Genomic DNA, 14,665 nt, shown 5'->3' on the forward strand with positions numbered 1-14,665 from the left:
TCCAGCCTGGGTGACAGAGTCAGACTCATTCTCAAACAAAGAAGAAGAAGGAGAAGGAAGAAGGAAGAAGGAAGAAAGAAGGAAGGAAGAAGGGAGAAGAAGAGGAAGAAGAACCAAACATCGAGGGTCACTCATATACTTGAAGCTGGAAGAGGAGGAATACATGACAGTAATGAAGAAGAGGAAGCCAGAGAAGAAAAAAAAAAAGAACCTTGATAGGGTAGTATAGGACAAAGCTTTAAGAAGTAAGGGATGAGTAATGTCTCAGCTATTGATACTGGGAGGTGGAGGAGGCCAAGACTGAGGATGTGTCATTTTTACTTTATTTCATGGGCATGTGATAAAAGTAAATTATCTTTTTGTGTTTAAGTATACTAAAATCTGTGCCTGGAATAGACATAATGTAGAGACCACAGGTGGGTACTACAGTTTTTAATGGGCTACTTTCAACGTTTCCAAAGTGGCTGAAGAATTTTAACTGTTAGTGATAGCAACATCTGGCCCAGCAATGTCAGGAATGGTATATCAACGGAGGAGAACGAACCTGCACAAAATTAAAGAAGTCTCATCTATTCTCCTTTGTCTTTTATTCTAGCGCACAGAGCAAGAGGTAATGCCCCAGCTGGGGAAGAAAAAGAAAAAAAAAAAATCTTTACTAAAAGCTGTTGTCATTGTACAGACAAAATTAATGACCAACTGAACTGGGCTACTTCCAGTTGGCCAAAAGTAAATGCTAACCAGATGAGCCTATTGTTTTGCCTTCAAAACATATGCGTACGTGCACACACACAACAAACAAAGCACAAACCTCAAAAGACAAATACAACTTAGAAGACTGTAAATTGAAAATATAAATATTTGGTTAGTGTTTGGCAACTGCTGAAAAATAATTAAACAAATGGGGAAAATAGACTGTGTAGCCAAGAATACAAAGATACCGTTATAAAAGAAATAGGATGAAATTAAGAACAGCAAACTCTAGGCTGATTTTGAGGGAAAATGTTCTTCTACTGACTGCTAAAATACTCTTCCCAAGTGGGAGCAAAAGCACAGAAACTACCCTGGATTATGTTCAAGGGAAAAATGAGATAATGTATGTGAGAGTGCTGTGGAAACTCCAGATTGTGCTACGCATGTGAGGAGTTGCTATGATTGTTGTTACTATCCCACCCAGAGCTGGGGAACAAAGGGTATTGGAGACAAACCCCAAGCCAGACCAGCACTCAGCTAACACCCGAAACCTCTTGCTTTGCTCTGCTGTTATCCCAGCCAAAGTGAGTCACTGGTCATGTACCAATCACCACAAGATTCCATAAAATTATGGTATCATAAAAAAATTACTCAACCAGCAGTACTGGAAGGGGAGATAAGCTGACTTCCCAAGAAGGCTTTTGGCTGAGTTGTCCCAGTTGGGAATTGAATTCATGATATGATTTATTTGCAGGGCTAGGACTGGATAAAACTCAGTCAAGTACTCCAATTTCTGATTTCTATTAAGTTTGTTTGTCTTGCCCCACACTCCCTCCACCCTGTCCCATTTACCAAGCAATCTGGAATAGCTGTACCTGAAGATGTCGATAAGAACGGTCTCTTTTTTTTTTCCCATGGCAATCAAGTACTCCATCCCATCCTCATAGGCCTGGGAATAAAATATCCTAAAGGAGCAGAGATACGAACCAGTGGGCAAATACAAGCACAACCCAGGTCCACATCCTTAACAAAGGACTGGAAGAATAGAATTAGCACTATAGAATGAGGCATGTCTGTACAAAATGAAATGCTGCTGCCAAAATATTTCTTCATTTTTTCTTTAGATGCCCAAGAAAAGGGAGAAAGGTATAGTACTTTGCGAGGTTGTGGAGGGAAGGTGAGACTGATAACAAGAAGCCTATGACTTCATATGTAAATGCACATTCTTTGAGACCATTTTTAGACTCTGACAATCTTAGTGTCAAAGGGAAGTTCAAAATTAATCTTAGTCCCAGTGGCCTTTTGCCCAGTAAAGAAATATCATCCAGCTCTACTTGAAGTCCTTTAGTAACAGGCACCTCAGTACTCGTAAGACAGCACATTCCATCATTTGTTGTTGTTTTTTTCCTCCTCTTTGGCAACCAGTTAAAACTTCAGACTGTCAGATAATTGAAAACATATAGTCATGGGATCCTAAAAGTATTATTTAGGACAACTTAACCCCATTCCCTGATGATCCAAGATGAGGAAACTAATGCTCAGAAAATGTGCCCAAAGTCACACAGTGGTCAATGGTAGAGCTAAAAGTAGAATTCAGGTCTGCATATTCACGGCCCAGTGGCTTCTCTACTTCCCATATACAAAGAAAGGAGTTGGTCCAGCTTTAGGACCAATTACTCAGTGACTATACTACCAAGGCTCCAGCTTCTTTTTCCTAACTCCCACAGCCCAATAATGGCTCATTTTATCCTCAACAGAAACAATTCCAAAGGGTGGGCTGGGTCATGGAGAGGTGGATCGTAGAAGGGAAGAAGTGATGCCCACTCTTTTTGGCTTATCCACAATGGTGACTAATAATCTCCTGGAAGGAGGACATGTCAGTGTTTGATTCCACCATATATTACATGGAAACTCCTTTATTTTTGAGAATAGCACGATGTCTTTTGGTGGTGTTTGGAAGCTATAATAACTGTTGTCATCCCAAGATAGAGAGAGTTAATTTCTGGTCACTCAGCAACCACTTGATGAGTACTTTCTATGCTAGGCGTTCTGTTAGAACTTAGTGGCAAGAGAGAAAAACAGAGGTGAATAAACCATATTCTCCAAATTTAGGAGATTGCAGTCTGGTGGGGAACATAGAAAATATATACAGTAAACTCTAATCCAAGACAAAGTATAGCCATCCTCATATCTATGTGCACAAAATAATAGTAGTCGTATTTTACATACTGATGGTGAAACTTACTCATATCTTTCTTGTTAAGCTCCCAAGAAGACAATACATGGGTGGAGCTAGTTTCTAGAAAGAAAGCAATGAAAAGCAGCTTCTGCTTCAATATGAAGCTTCAGCACTGAGGAATGGCTCCAAAAGATGACTCACTCTCTGCAGGAAGCATTCAAGTGGAGCAGGTCAAGAAGACATCTAAAGAAAGGAATTCTCTCAAAGAGGGAATAACTGGTATAAGGTAATTGTAGGATCCCTCTTTCTTTTGACTCATTCTTTAGTGCCAGAGTTGGCGTAATTGCCCAGCTATCTATCACCTTAAACCCTAACAGCTGTGGAAAATGAAAAGCCATACTGAACTTGGAGTAAGAAAAATGTGTCTTGCAGTTCTGGCACAGATGCTTACTAACTAAATGATCTCTAGCAAGTTTCATTTTCTCTAGGCCTGTTTGGCCACCTGTATAATATATATAAATAAATCTGCAATTCCCTCAGTTGGGGATAAGGAATCAGTGGGATGATGGATTTGAAAGTATTTAGCACATAGTAGAAAAAATGATTTATATTCTTTAATTTTTTTTTTGAGATAGGGTCTCACTTTGTTGCCCAGGCTGGAGTGTAGTGGCATGATCATAGCTCACTGCAGCCTCAAACTCCTGGGCTCAGGAGATTCTCCTGCCTCAGCCTTCCAAGTAGCGGGGACTACAAGTGCCCAGCACCCAGTGCCCAGCTATTTAAAAACTTTATATAGACAGGGTCTCGCCATGTTGCCCAGGCTTGTCTTGAACTCCTGGGCTCAAACCTTCCTCTCGCCTACGCCTCCTACCAAGTGCTGGGATTACAGGAATGAGCCACCCTTCCTGACCAGAAAAAATAATTTAAAAAATAATAAATTACAAGGAATTTTGTCACATTTACCCATCCTGTTCCTTTTGCAGTATTCCTCATCACTATGAAGACATACTCATACCCCAATTTATATACTTCAAAACCACAGAGTCATATTTGACTTGATACCATGCCAGATAAGAAATGATGCAATTATCTGAGCTGTTTGACCTGGGAGCAGAAGATGCAGGGGGATCTGATCTCTGGTCTTCAGATCTCTGAAAAACTGTCATGGAAGAAAAAGAACAGACTGCTCTAGGTGGCCTCAGGGAGAATGATTAGTATATCCAGGTACAAGCTTTAGGAAAACTAAGTTAAGCTTAGCAAAAGGAAGAACTTTTAACAGTCCAAGGCTTTCCCTGAAGACAGTGGGCTCTCTCAGAAAGCAGTAATGAACCTCCCTCTAGAAGTGTTCAAACAGAGGCTGGCAAGGATGTTTTAATGTTGAGTCCATTAGGGTAAAGGAAAATTACAATTCATGCAATTCTACTTGTCAGGCACTGTGCTAGACCCTATATATAAAAGGAAATATATCTTTTAATCCTCCCAATAACACCATGATGTGAGTACTATTATCCCTCTTTTTCAGGTTAGAAAGCTGAGGCTCAAAGAATTTGACTTCTCATTGGGCTTACTACTGGCATGGTGGGTGAGAGGAACAATTATTTGTTGCATCTGTTTGGCATTAAATGCAGTAGTACCTCAGACTGTGTGTAAAACACACACACACATGCACACACACCCCACATACTTCTAAATGTTTTGTGGAAATACTGATCCTAGTTGGGAATGTCAGGTACATAATATGCTTAGGATCACAAACAGCAGATAAATAGCAGACCCAGGACTTGAAAATAGCTGTGTGTAGCTCAGAAGGTACATACCCTTTCTATTGCATTATCCACAGAAGTGAGATTCTGATTTTCTCATTCTTCCTTTTTCAATTCCATATAATGTATTAACTACAAAGTTCTGTAGATTCAACTTTTGTGATGGCTTGTTAAATTCATCACCTCCTTTCTGTTCCCACAGCGACCACCTCAGTTCCAGGGCCTTGTTCCCTTTCTGCCCCTAGTTTATCCCCCTCTTGTGTTTTCCTATTCCAATCCAACTGACTAACCTTTTACCAGATTACTCTTCCTAAAGCTGAGGATCTGACGTTTTTTTTAAGCTCAAAAACTTTCAATGGCTTTCCATTGTCTGCCATATCAAATCAAAACTCTAGCATCCACTGTCGTTTGCAGTTTACCACCAATCTGCCTTGGCAAGTTTAACTTCCATTTTTCCGCTAATTGTACTCTAAAATCCGGCTCAGCTGGTGTTCTTTTCATATGCCCTGAGCTTCCCTGCCTTAAAGCAGTTGTTCCTGTTATTTTCTCTGCTTAAACTGTCTTCTCTATCTCCACCTGTTGAAATCTTATCTGTGTGCCACAGTCTATCTTAAATAATAATAGTTAATATTTATTGAGTGTTTATTTTGGGCCAGCCACTGTGCTAAGTGTGTGCAAGTATTTTATATGGATTATCTCATCTAATCCTCACAACAGCCCGATGAGGTGGGTGCTATTATTATCCACTTTAGCCTGAAGTTAACAGAAACTCAGAAAGCGAGAAGTAATTTTATTTGTCCATGGTAACACAAGTTAAATGGTGAGCATGGGATCTGAACGCAAATAGTCTAGCTCTGGAGCCCTGAAAGGAATAAAAATTTCAAAAAAAGAATAAAAAACACCTTCTTCTGATTTCGTATGGTTCAGCTTGATACGATCCTTACTTGGCAGCATCTAAGCATTTTTATTTAACTTTTTAAACCTCTCTTGTGTTATATTAATATTTATCTGTGTTTTTATATCCAGGATGAGACTGTCAGGCCCCAGTGGGCACAGCCTAGGTCTCAGACAGACATCTCACTGTCTCACACATGGTGGCACAGACTAGGTGCTCAGTGAGTCTGCTGAGTTGAAGGTATGTTGGGGTGAAGAAAAGAACAGAGGAGTTATCTAGGGAAGATGTTCCAAACTTTCCTGCCCCAGCCACCCAGCATGACATTGGCCAACGCTGCCAACACCTGTCTAAGTCAGACCCTGAAGTCTCTGTTTTCCTAGCCTGGTCTCTGGCAGGTCCCTTCTTGTCCCCCAGTTCTTGCAGCTTGCTGGGTCTTGGCCAGCGTTTGGGGTGAGACAGGATCAAAATAACACTTTCCGGGGCTCAGCTTCCAGGAATGAGAGATCAAGTGAAACCAAGCTTGGCGGGTGAGGGGGTGGATTGAAAGCCCCCAAACAGAGCCAGCATGCTCTTTACACAAGCCCTGACTTGCCCTCGAGCCACGCGGGTTAGCAGTTCTGCTTTCCTCAGGATGCTCCACAAGTCTGATCCACTGTCTCCGCCTTCACTAACACCCAGCCTACTTCTCTTCTTTATCTCCCAACACTAGATGCTCAAGGTTGTTGGACACGTCCAGGCATGTTCCCAGAGGCAATGCAGATCCAGTAAGAGCCTACAGGAACTGGCTCGCCAAGATCCTAGAGATGTCAGCCCAGATCCCTGGTGCCTCAGAAAGCGCTCTCCGGACACAAATGGATGGACTGACAGCCAGCCACGGGGCGCCTTCCCAATTGTTCTGATTTTGCGGTACCCTAGCAGGATCATCCTGACCTGATTCTGTACTTCTGCATCTAGATGCCGCAGGTCCCAGCCGCCTTGCCACACCAGGGGGTGTTCCCACACTCACCCGGTAACGGACGAGTAGATGGCTCTTGCTCCCAAATGGGACTCCCGTACAAACCCACCTCAGCGCAGAGCACACATCTCACCCAGCCCCCGCCCGTCACCCCCCGCCCTTCACCCCGCGCCCCTCAGCCCCCGCCCCTCAGACCCGCCCCTCAGCCCCCGCCCCTCAGCCCCCGCCCCTCAGCCCCCGCCTCTCAGCCCCGCCCCTCAGGCCCCAGCCTGCATACACACTCACAGTATATGAAATTCCTTGTAATCAAAGTTCCTCTTGACTCATTTCACATCCACGTGTAGCAACAACAGCCGAAACCCTCCTTTCACGGTAAGCTTACCTCTTCCGCCCCCGTGAAGTTCCTAGAGCAGCTATTGGACTGTTTGAGTGCCTAGGCGTGGCTACGAAAAGAAACTGCCTTTGAGAGGCACAATGTGAGGCTGAAGAACAGTGACTGAGCCACCGGTATGGCAGTAGCTGCAAATCTCCTGGGACTGAAGCGGGGGCCAGAGACTAGAGGGCCGGGGAGTTGGGTCCAGAGAAAGCATCAAGTTGTCTCTTTCACAGCTGAATGCAGCTCAGCTCATCAAAGTTTATTCATGACTTAGCAGGCTTGGAGTTTGACAGGGCAAATTATTGTTGGAAAAGCCAAAATTTTCAGACACACGGAGAAGCCACTTTCCAGCTCTGGGTCTGCCTCCAAAAAATACTCCTCCATTCAGAAGGGTAGGTAGGATTGTGACAGGAGGAAGACAGCAGACATGAAGCAGGGAAAAGACCACTAAAAATAAAGGAAAACTGGATTCGGCACTCAGCTTTGATTATGCATCTTCTCTGGGCCCCTGAGTGTCTGTACAAGGAGGGGGTTGAGCTACATAGTCTCTAAGGGCACTTCAAACAATGACACTTTGGGAGTTTATTAATCTATGATCTCAGAGGTAGCGGTGGATAAATCCCGAAACGTTACTAGTCCCTGACCTTGAAGAGATTGCAGAGCTGGGAAGATAAAATAGACTGAACAGAGACAGAGAATTAAGGGCCAAACTATGAGGTGCAGACTGGAAGGGTTAGGGGGCCAGTAGGAAGAAGGAGTAAAAAAAGAGTCTGACAAGGAAAGCAAATGCTTTTCAATAGATTAGGAGGTTTTAAAAGAGGTCAAAGAGGAAATAGCATAACGGGTAGAGGAAAAGAAAAGCTTGAGCAAAGGTATGGGGGAGAGGACCAAGAAATGTGCCATTGTCAGTCTCTGAGGGGCCCCTCCTGTACTGGGCAGAGGCTATATGCCAGCTCAGGGTGGGGTCTCAGTAAAGCAGCTGAAAAGCCTTTGGTGGGAAAGGGCTGAATAAGCCCTAAGCTGAAGTAGAAAAAGTCCTAAATGAACTTCATATCTGTCTCCTAGCTAGAGTTAAGACCAGAATAGGCTACTGTGGGCTCAGGCCTAGTAGGAGGGAAAACTGCCAGAATTGGAATCCTAGGTCTACCCCTTACTAGCTTTGTGACCTAAGGCAAGTTACTTAACCACTCTGTGGCTCAGGATTCTCTTCTGTAAAATGGGGAAAATAACAATCCCTTACTCATAGGATTGTTTTAGGTATTATATGAGTTAATATACAAAATAGTGTTCATATGTGTAAGGAGCTTAGAATGACTTCTGGGACATAGTGGTATAGAAGTGTTTATTAAATATAAATAAACACATGAATGCACTTTAGGGCCCTCTGAAATCATCTGTGAGATTAAAATGAAAATAGCTACCCTGGGTATCTCCTAATTCTGTTCTGTCCTTTCTTAGAAAACAGGACCTCTTCTTTTTCTCCATCCTTTCCTACCCAGAGAGGCTGAATTACAGACAGTTCTGAAACTTTAGTGTAAAGAACCCTAGCTTGGAATTTAGATGTCTTGACAAAACTAAGTGTAACATCATGTAAATCTCTTCCTCTCTCTTAGTTTTCCTTTCTGCATCTGTACCCTGAAGAGACTGTTGGACTGGATGACCTTGAAACTCTAGAGCCGTGCTTCTCTCACATTAATGTGCACACAAATCACCTAAGGATCTTGTTAAAACACAGATTCTGAGTTAGCAGCTCTGGTGTGGGACTAAGACTCTGATTTTCTAAGTGCTTCCAGGTGATATTGATGGTGCTGGGCTACAGACCATAGTTTTAGTAGCAAAGGTCTAGAAGGTGGACAAGAATAACATTTACTGAGCATCTATAAATCATGCATATGTGTCCCTTTATACCTTACAACCATTCTATGAGGTTGAGGTTACTATCCTCATTTTGTAGATGAAGAGGCTCCTTGTACTCTGTGATTCTGCCTGGAAATACAGGAGGAAACTTGAGATAGAGGTACCAGGGATATGTCAGAGTCCACAAACTATTGTAGAAAGTGATTATAAGCAGCAAATATGACACCACTGTCCTCCACCATAACTTGTCCAATAATACTATAACAGTGAGCTGGCCCTCACTAAGCACTTGCCAGGCACTGTTCAATTTTTTTTCATGAATTAATTCATTTTATCTTCAAAATCTATGAAGCCACAATCAGAATTATCCTCCACTCTCCTTTTGCTCACACCTCACATTCAACCCATCAGCACATCCTATCAGCTCTGCCTCCTGCCTCAGAGATAAACTCTGAATTTCAACAACTTCTTAGCACCTTCACTGCAACCACTCTGTTGCAAGCCACGATTACTTTTCACCTGAATTACTGCCATATCCTCCAATAGCTCTCCTTGCTCTTGTCCTTACCCCACTCCAGTCAATTCTCAGCAGAGCAGACAGAATGATCCTTTTAAATGTACATCAGTCTAAGTCTGTCCATGCAATTCTACTGGTTGGCTTTGAATTCAGCAGAAAACCCAAAATCCTTAACTATGGTCTATAATAGTCTACAATCTATCCCACACCATCCCACCCTCACTAACCTGCCCCTCTATCTCGGATCTCATCTCTTACCACTCGCCTTGACCACCATACCCAACCCCAACTGGCGGCCTTGATATTTCTTCCAACACTCAAAGCATGCTCAAGACTCTGGTCTTTGCACTTGCTGCTCCTTCAGCCTAGCCAATTCTTCCCCCAGATATCAGCATGGCTCCTTTTCTCACTTCCTCCATATCCCTGCTTAAATGTCACTTTATCAAAGAGGACTTTCTTGAATACCCTAGCTAGTACAAGCTAATGGGATTGCCTAGGCCTTTTGAAATCCACTGGGTAGGTGAGCTTTTTCTCAGCATAGCCCCAGGACCTGAGGTGCAGTGTGGTGGTGAGTAGGGTTAAGGCTCTCAACTCTGCTCTCTATGGGGGAGCCAATCTAGCTCCATGTGCTTGTGCAGCAGAACTAAGTTTGGATCAGCTAATTTCCTGGGGGCTTTCCACAGCCCCTCCTTTTATGATAAACAGGAGTCACTTCATGAACCCAAACTGAGAACTGTCAGTACAGAGTTTCTCTGCCTACACTCTACTGCTGGAACCAGCCTAACCTGACTGCAGGATAGGCAGGACCAGCCTCCACTGTGCTTATCTCTGGGGCCAGACAGATTCCGGGGCTCAGTGAGATTCAGGGCTCTCTGATGCCACCCCTCAGCTCTCTCTCAGAGGTTACTTAGGGTCACTCGGGGAATACTGGCCTTGGCTGTGTCTCAGAGAATCCTGGGTAGCCTCTAATTCTAGTGTCCAACAATGGCAGGACCACCTTTCATGAAGGAGCTTCATGGTTATCCAGGCAGAATGGGGCCCTTATAGCTCCTCTCAAGACTGGGACCAGGGGGCAGAAAAAGAGGCTGAAAGACTAAGGGGATGCTGAGGCCTGTGGGGCAACCCCTGTAAACTCAAACATTGCTAAGGACATCCCTGAACAAAATATCAGCTTCTTGTTCTCTTTAGCCTGTGAGATGTGTGTAGATAAACTTGACCATAAATGTCTGCTGCAGTGGTATATACAGGCTTAGGTCTTCTGAATTAGAAAGTTGGGATATAAGAGTTACTTCTAGCCATGGGAATTTCCAAACTTCAGTTAGATTCTAGCACAGTCCAATAGTGTTATCTCTCATTTTAAATAATCTTCTATTCCACTTGCCCAAGATGGCTTTTAAAACTCACTCTTCTTAAGTCAAGTGCTCAACACAGCTCTCAAACTCCTAGCATATTACTTCACCTCTAGTTTCATCGAGAATGTAAAAGGGCATGAAACTTGAAGTCTAAACAACTTCTGACCTCTCCACATTCAAGTTCGTCCTGTTTCTTACCTCAGAGTTTCCTCCTGTTCTTCCTGTCTCCATCTGTGTTTGTTCTTCCTCTGGCTCTTTCTCCTAAATTGTCTTTCAATTCTGAACTAAGATTAATTCTTTTCACATCCTCACCTCCACCTCTTCATTTCCAAACTCACTAAATTTTGCTCTTCTCAAGGTCACCCATGATTTCCATGCTACCAAACCCATGGATTCTTCTGTTTTCTTATTTGAATTATCTAAAACATCTAACATTGTCTGGATTCTTTTCTTTCTGACTCTCTTCCCTTGACTTTCATGGAACTAATGTCTTCTAGTTTCACTTATTTCTCTACAACATTTTCTGGATTCTCATTCTCCACTTGCCCCTCAAGTGTAAGGATTTTATAGAGTTCCTCCCATCCTCCATTGGCCCTCTGGCCTGATTCTAACTTCTCTCACTGGAGTGTGAACCTATGTGGCAGGGACCTTATATACCATTTCACGAATTTCCACATGCAAAACCATACTTAGAGTATTTTAAGTGCTCAATACATTTTTACATATTTTATATATCAGTACATCTGTTGAATAAATAAATGGGTGGGCCCAATGAGTAAAATGTTCACATTTGAATGTATCCTTCTGTAATGAGCTCCCAGGTCTCAGGTGTGCCACAATAAAAATAAGATGGCTAAAAAGGAATTGAAGCCCACATCCAAAATAATAATAATAGCCAACACTTGATCAATGCTTGATGAACTCTATATGTCAGGCCCTATGCCAAATGTTCTGTATGCAATAGCTCATTTAATCATCAAAATAATCCTATGAGGCAAAAACCATGACATCACTCCTATTTTATAGATGACAAAATTGAGGCACAGAAATGATAGGTAACTTATCTATGCCAGCTATCAGTGCCACAACCAATAAGTGGCAATTGACCCAGGATTCTCAAGAATAGCTGATGCCTAAATTATTCACTGTCACACTCAAATGTATAATCCGTGCTTTCCCTTCCAATCAGAGGCTCCCCCCATCCTCTCTGAAGAACTATTCTAAACCTCTACCTTTAGAAGTAAAGGTTAAGTTCCTACTTTAGCACTGAATTCTTAGCCCAGAAACATTGACTCTTTTCTTCTTCATCAATAAAACAGATTCTATTAGGCATTTAGTGCCTATAACTTCTTCCCTAATTCCTATAAGGTTCTCTCTGTCTTCACTCATCTTGGCCTTTCCTCTTGAAGAAGAGGAGAGAATGCTTCCCCTGATATGTATGAATCTTTCTCCATCAATTACCCCCACTCTCTATGGCATCATTATTTACCTGCCTTCTTGTGCCTAACCCTTTTACTCATAAACATATTTTAATTCCTCCCATTACAAAATAAAATCAACCATTCTACCACATTTTCCTCTTTCTCAAATAACAGCCCTGTCTCATATTTTTCTTAGCCAAATTTCTGGATAGAGTTGTCTCTAATAACTGTTTCCGTGACTTTATTTTCCATTAGCTCCCCAACCTACTAAAATCTGGCTTCTAGCCCCATTTGTTCTCCCTAAAGCTACAGGGGACCACTTAACTGCCAAATTTTAGGAAACATTTTCTCTCATCTTCTTTTTTTTTTATTATTATACTTTAAGTTTTAGGGTATATGTGCACAACATGAAGGTTTGTTACATATGTATACATGTGCCATGTTGGTGTGCTGCACCCATTAACTCATAATTTACATTAGGTATATCTCCTAATGCTATAGCTCCCTCCTTCCCCCACCCCACAACAGGCCCCGGGGTGTGATGTTCCCCTTCCTGTGGCCAAGTGTTCTCATTGTTCAATTCCCACCTGTGAGTGAGAACACGTGGTGTTTGTTTTTTTGTCCTTGCGATAGTTTGCTGAGAATGATGGTTTCCAGCTTCATCCATGTCCCGACAAAGGACATGAACTCATCATTTTTTATGGCTGCATAGTATTCCATTGTATATATGTGCCACATTTTCTTAATCCAGTCTATCATTGTTGGACATTTGGGCTGGTTACAAATCTTTGCTATTGTGAATAGTGCTTCATTAAACATACGTGTGCATGTGTCTTTATAGCAGCATGATTTACAATCCTTTGGGTATATACCCAGTAATGGGATGGTTGGGTCAAATGGTATTTCTGGTACTAGATCCCTGAGGAATCGCCACACTGACTTCCACAATGGTTGAACTAGTTTACAGTCCCACCAACAGTGTAAAAGTGTTTCTATTTCTCCACATCCTCTCCAGCACCTGTTGTTTCCTGACTTTTTAATGATCACCATTCTAACTGCTGTGAGATGGTATCTCATTGTTGTTTTGATTTGCACTTCTCTCATGGACAGTGATGATGAGCATTTTTTCATGTGTCTGTTGGCTGCATAAATGTGTTCTTTTGAGAAATGTCTATTCATATCCTTCACCCACTTTTTGATGGGGTTGTTTTTTTCCTGTAAATTTGTTGGAGTTCATTGTAGATTCTGGATATTAGGCCTTTGTCAGATGAGTAGATTGCAAAAAATTTCTCCCATTCTATAGGTTGCCTGTTCACTCTGATGGAAGTTTCTTTTGCTGTGCAGAAGCTCTTTAGTGTAATTAGATCCCATTTGTCAATTTTAGCTTTTGTTGCCATTGCTTTTGGTGTTTAAGTCATGAAGTCCTTGCCCATGCCTATGTCCTGAATGGTATTGCCTGGGTTTTCTTCTAGGGTTTTTATGGTTTTAGGTCTAACATGTAAGTCTTTAATCCACCTTGAATTAATATTTGTATAAGGTGTAAGGAAGGAGTCCAGCTTAAGCTTTCTACATATGGCTAGCCAGTTTTTCCAGCACCATTTATTAAATATGGAATCCTTTCCCCATTGCTTGTTTTTGTCAGGTTTGTCAAAGATCAGATAGTTGTAGATGTGTGGTATTATTTCTGAGGGTTCTGGTCTATTCCATTGGTCTATGTCTCTGTTTTGGTACCAGTACCATGCTGTTTTGGTTACTATAGCCTTGTAGTATAGTTTGAAGTCAGGTAGTGTGATGCCTCCAGCTTTGTTCTTTTGGCTTAGGATTGACTTGGCAATGCAGGCTCTTTTTTGCTTCCACATGAACTTTAAAGTAGTTTTTTCCAATTCTGTGAAGAAAGTCATTGGTAGCTTGATGGGGATGGCATTGAATCTATAAGTTACCTTGGGCAGTATGGCCATTTTCACGATATTGATTCTTCTTATCCATGAGCATGGAATGTTCTTCCATTTGTTTGTAGCCTCTTTTATTTCATTGAGCAGTGGTTTGTGGTTCTCCTTGAAGAGGTCCTTCCCATGCCTTGTAAGTTGGATTCCTAGGTATTTTATTCTCTTTGAAGCAATTGTGAATGGGAGTTCACTCATGATTTGGCTCTCTGTTTGTCTGTTATTGGTGTATAAGAATGCTTGTGATTTTAGCACATTGATTTTGGATCCTGAGCCTTTGCTGAAGTTGCTTATCAGCTTAAGGACATTTTGGGCTGAGACGATGGGGTTTTCTAGATATACAATCACATCATCTGCAAACAAGGACAATTTGACTTCCTCTTTTCCTAACTGAATACCCTTTATTTCCTTCTCCTGCCTGATTGCCCCAGCCAGAACTTCCAACAGTATGTTGAATAGGAGTGGTGAGAGAGGGCATCTGTGTCTTGTGCCGATTTTCAAAGGGAATGCTTCCAGTTTTTGCCCATTCAGTATGATACTGGCTGTGGGTTTGTCATAGATAGCTCTTATTATTTTGAGATACGTCCCATCAATACCTAATGTATTGAGAGTTTTTAGCCTGAAGAGTTGTTGAATTTTGTCAGAGGCCTTTTCTACTTCTATTGAGCTAATCATATGGCATTCGTTGTTGGTTCTGTTTATATGCTGGATTGTGTT

The 14,665-nt window shown here is 42.1% G+C and overlaps 1 protein-coding gene across 8 annotated transcripts in view; it reads right to left on the minus strand.

Moving 5' to 3' along the window:
- EDA2R (ectodysplasin A2 receptor) overlaps positions 1-6,865 on the minus strand; it is a 44,231-nt gene extending 37,366 nt beyond the window's left edge. For 4 of the 8 annotated variants that reach the window (XM_030806787.1, XM_030806786.1, XM_030806781.1 and 1 more), the window contains exon 1: positions 6,534-6,617. The gene's annotated coding sequence lies outside the window, so the exon portion shown is untranslated. Of the gene's footprint in view, positions 1-6,533; positions 6,618-6,767 lie in introns of those variants that run through there. The other 4 variants (XM_030806789.1, XM_030806784.1, XM_030806783.1 and 1 more) reach the window with 3 other exon arrangements.
- Positions 6,866-14,665: the final 7,800 nt, after the last annotated feature.

Source organism: Nomascus leucogenys, chromosome X (genome assembly GCF_006542625.1).
Source record: "Nomascus leucogenys isolate Asia chromosome X, Asia_NLE_v1, whole genome shotgun sequence".
Classification (NCBI taxonomy): Eukaryota; Metazoa; Chordata; class Mammalia; order Primates; family Hylobatidae; genus Nomascus; species Nomascus leucogenys.